The 4407-nt window shown below is 42.7% G+C and overlaps 1 pseudogene; it reads left to right on the top strand.

The window, feature by feature from the left end:
* The first annotated feature begins 74 nt into the window (after window positions 1-74).
* LOC116082174 lies at window positions 75-4407 on the top strand (annotated as a pseudogene).

Below are 4407 nucleotides of genomic sequence, written 5' to 3'. Positions count from 1 at the left end.
GAAAGAAAAGAAAAGAAGAGAGAAGAAAAGGAAAGGAAAAGAAAGGAAAAGAAAAGAGAAAAAGGAAAAGAAAAAAGAAAAAGAAACAAAAGATGGAGTATGACAAAGGAAGACATCCAACATTAATCCATGCCCTGCACCCCCATCCCCGGCCAGGAAGTGAACAGATCCCCTCTGCCAAGCACCCGTCAATATGTCTTATTACTCTGCTAAATCACCAGAGCCAACCAAGTGAACCAAGACCTTCAACACTGTGACCCAAAGCAAAGCTTTTGTCTTTCGAAGCTTATTATCTCAGGTATTTGTTTATAGTAACAGAAAGCAGATGAACATCTCCATCTCTCATTGGTGGGGAAAGGAATCAAATCTAGGACCTGTGGATTTGGTCATTTATGAACTTTGACCAAAACTTCACAAAGTTGTCCTTTCTTCATTTGCGAAAGAGTAACAGTCCGTGGAAGAAATAAATTAAATATGTAACTCATTCCTTTTAGGGATTGGTGCATACAGAGGGCTCATTTATTAAATGGAGATAAAGAGAGAGTTTCAGTGGGACTCTAAACTTAAAACTAAGCCTGGCAAGGTCAGAAACACACCTGGGAGAGAGCAATGCTGCTGTGTTCCTCGTTAAATTGTCTTCCCATAAGGCAGCTGAATGTACAAACAAACCACACTCGCTTCTGCCAGCCAGAGCTCAGTTCTCATTATAACTCACTACTCATCATATAACCTTAGGCAATTCTCTAACTTCTGTGAGCCTCACTTTTCCATTATGAAAAGTGGGCACAATTCCCACGTGATTGGGAATAAATTTGGTGGCCGATGTTAAGGTTCCTAGCTGCACTCTCCTGCTACAATCCTAACCACGTTGTAACATCTGAATCAAGCCATGACACCTGGCATCATTTCTGCCCTAGAGAATGAAAAGTGTGTGACTCAAAGGGTTACTAATCCCTCGAAACCCTCAGATTACAGATAAACCCATTTCCCGATCGTGCCCCACCTTGGCTTACATGGCTTTGATGACCTGATCACACACTCTGGGGACCACATGAAGGTTGACACTCAGAGCTGTAATCCCCATCAAAGACTTGCTTCTGCTCATGTGCACAGCGGATGAAGTAAGGGACACTACAGGAAGGATGACAGACCTCCATGCCGACATCACCCAGACCAAGTGCTGCCTCTGCTGTTTGAGGGCAAGGGCCTCATTGGAAGGATGAAGACATTTATCATGTCACTTTAGGTGTATGCATACAGAAGCTTGGAATTAAAAATAGCCTCACATAAGGCATAGAACTTGTAGAAGTGGCCAGCCAATCATTGGTCTGGTTTGAGACCCACACCATGAGAGGGAGCCCATCTCTGACACTATCTGTATGGCCAGGACCCAGAGGCTGGAAGGCCAAGAGGCCTAGGATAGAAGCAAACATAACTGGGGATGGGGGAGGCAATGAAAGGATTCCTAATGGTGTTCTACTGTACTTGTAGACCTGAAGCTAGCACAATCATCATCAGAGAGGCTTCATCCAGCAAGAGAGGGGAGCAGATGATGGGACTCACAATCAAACATTAGGCGGACCTGGGGGAATCCTCCAGAAGAGAATAAGGAAGAATTGGAAGAGCCAGTGGGGTAGAGAACTTCACAAGAACATGGCCCAGAAAGTTAACTAAGTAAGGCTCATAGGTGATCATAGAGACTGAAGCAAAAATCAGGGTGCCTGCATGGGTCTGAGCTAGGTCCTCTACATATATGTTATGGTTGTATAGCTTGGTGTTCTTGTGGGACTCTTAACAGTGGGAATGGGGGCTGTCTCCAACTCTTTTCCTTCTACTGGGTTGCCTCATCCGGCCTTGGTATGAGGGTGTGTGCTTAGTCTTACTATAACTTGTTATGAGGGGCTCAGTTGATATACCTGGAGGCTTGTTCTTTTCTAAAGGGAAACTGAGGTGGTGTGGATCTGGGGGAGAGAGGTTGGAGGGGAGGGACTTGGAGGAGAAACTGTGGTCAGGATGTAATATATGAGAGAAAAGTAATCTTTAAAAAAAAAAAAGTAAAGAAAAGAAAAATAGCACATGAAGGCCATCAAGCACACACAGAAGATCCAGAGACTGACTCCTCCTGAGTAGGTGTGCTACCTTCTGAGCAATGCCCTCAGCTCTACACAAGTCTTAGGCCTAGGGAATAGGTGGTAGGGCAACCTCCTAAGCTCTCAGCTTCAAAACCATAAGGGGAAAAATGCAGCTAGAGCAGGAGACAAATCTCACCTGAGGCAACTAAATTTCAACCAATTGGTGTATTAAAAATTGATGGAAATATTGCTAAACAAGCAAAAGACATGTTAATTGGTAGATAAGTTTAATTTAACTCCAGAGAATTCTTCATCTTTGAAAGTTGATCATTTCATTATTTTTGTTTGAAAATAATAAAGGCAAGTAAAAAGTAAAAGAAAAAAACCCTTATAAATCTAGCTAGCTAGAAAAGAAACAAATTGGCAAATATTTTTAGATATGTTTTTTGTGGCTTTAAAACAAAAGCAGAATTCCTCAATTAAATTATTTTCATCCAACAAAATTAGATTTTGTGAGTCTTCACTGTGGGCTACTCAGTTTGCCGTTATGTTTTCGTTATTATAAAAATCACAGGTGGGTTGATTGTATAAACTGACTTGGAAGGGGGCTGGAGAAGTGGTTCAGTGCTTAAGAGCACTGGCTGCCCTTCTAGAGAACCTGGGCTCCATTCCACAACTGACTCTAACTCCAATCCCAGAAATCTGTAGCCCTCTTCTGGCTTCCCTAGCCAGTAAGCCTCCACATGGTACACAGACACACACACAAGCAAAACACTCATATAGATAAAGCCTAAAAATAACAATACACAGACATACACACAACTTGAAAAATGGTATAGTAAAAGCACTTTTAAAAATGCTGGAATATGGGCGAAAGTGTTTAAAGATTTATGAGAGAAGGGGCCGGGGAGATGGGTTGTGGGTAGAACACCTGACGCACACGCATCAGGACCTAGGTTTGCATCTACATCCTCGAGACAAAATCTTGGCGTGGTCACACATGTCCAACCTAGCACAGGAACTGGCCATCTGGCTTCACCCAAACCGTGAGCCCCAGGTTCGAAGGGAGACCCTGTCTCAAAAATAAAAAGCAGGAGGTCTGCTCTTTTCTGCAAAGAAATGTACTGGGGAGGCAGGTAGAGAGGAAGTGTGTCAGGGCTGGGCGGGGCGGGGCTGGGAAGAGAGGAGAGACGGGAAACTGCAGTAGGATGTAAAAAAATAATGATAAAAAAAAATTAAAATACAAAGCAGGAAGAGCGACGGTTTCTCATCATGGCGGACCTGAAACTAAGGCTAGAGCTTAAGGGGCTAAAGGCACAATTAGAACTTAGCAGGCAGTTTGAAAGTCTGAAACCCATCTGAAGGCACTACCCTGTGTAGGGCAGCCTGTGGATGGAGTGCTCAAACAGGTAACAGAAGAATATTTCATTGTTAAAGCAACAAATAGGCAAGATAAGTTGTAGGTTGTCGTGGGCGGCTTTCAGCTGAAGCCAGGAAGTAGAGTTGCATTGAACATGACTAACCATCAGGAGGTATTTATCAGGAGAGGTGGATCCATCGGTTTATATGTCTCGTGAGGATAGTGGAAATGTTTCTTATTCCTAAATTGGAGGGTTGTCAGAGCAGATTTGGGAATTAACAGAATAATAGGATTACAAACCAAGGTATTATTCCAGTATATAGGGATAATTTCTCCAAGGGGCTGTTGGCTATACAGACTCCCTGGCACAGGGAAATACCCTTGGCTTGATCTGATGCCTGCCAGCTGGACTGCGACTTCCTAAAGTTTATTGTATCTAATTTTGTTGTGGACTAATTCATTGGTGAAAATGTTTGTTTAATTATGCAGGGATCACCAGCCATGTATCGTTTATATGGATGAAACAGATGCTGTTGGTGTTCTGAGGGTACTTCAGCTGGCAGCGATGCAAAGAAGTTTAATGAAGTTACTAAATCAAATGGATGTATTTGAGAGTCTGCATAGAGTTAAAATGGGTATGGCTACAAACAGACCAGATACACTGGATCCTGCTTTGCTACAACCAGGCAGATTCAGTAGAAAAATGCATATAAATTTTTCAAATGAACAAGCACAATTAGATATGTTGAAAAATCCACACCCTATTGCAAAGCACGGTGAAGCAGATTCTGAAGTAATTGTCAAGCCTTCAGATGGCTCTGTGGAACGGACCAGAGAAACATTTGTACGGAAGTACGTTTGCTTGCAATTCATGTTGACCATGATTTTGGAGTTCAGGAAGACTTCATGAAAGCAGTCAGAAAAGTGGCTGATTCTAAGAACCTAGAGTCCAAACTGAACTACAAACCTGTGTGA

The sequence above is a fragment of the Mastomys coucha genome, unplaced genomic scaffold (assembly GCF_008632895.1).
Source record: "Mastomys coucha isolate ucsf_1 unplaced genomic scaffold, UCSF_Mcou_1 pScaffold7, whole genome shotgun sequence".
In the NCBI taxonomy this organism is placed as follows: Eukaryota; Metazoa; Chordata; class Mammalia; order Rodentia; family Muridae; genus Mastomys; species Mastomys coucha.
Note: the sequence above shows the minus strand (reverse complement) of the source record. Positions and strands in the feature narration are given on the sequence as shown.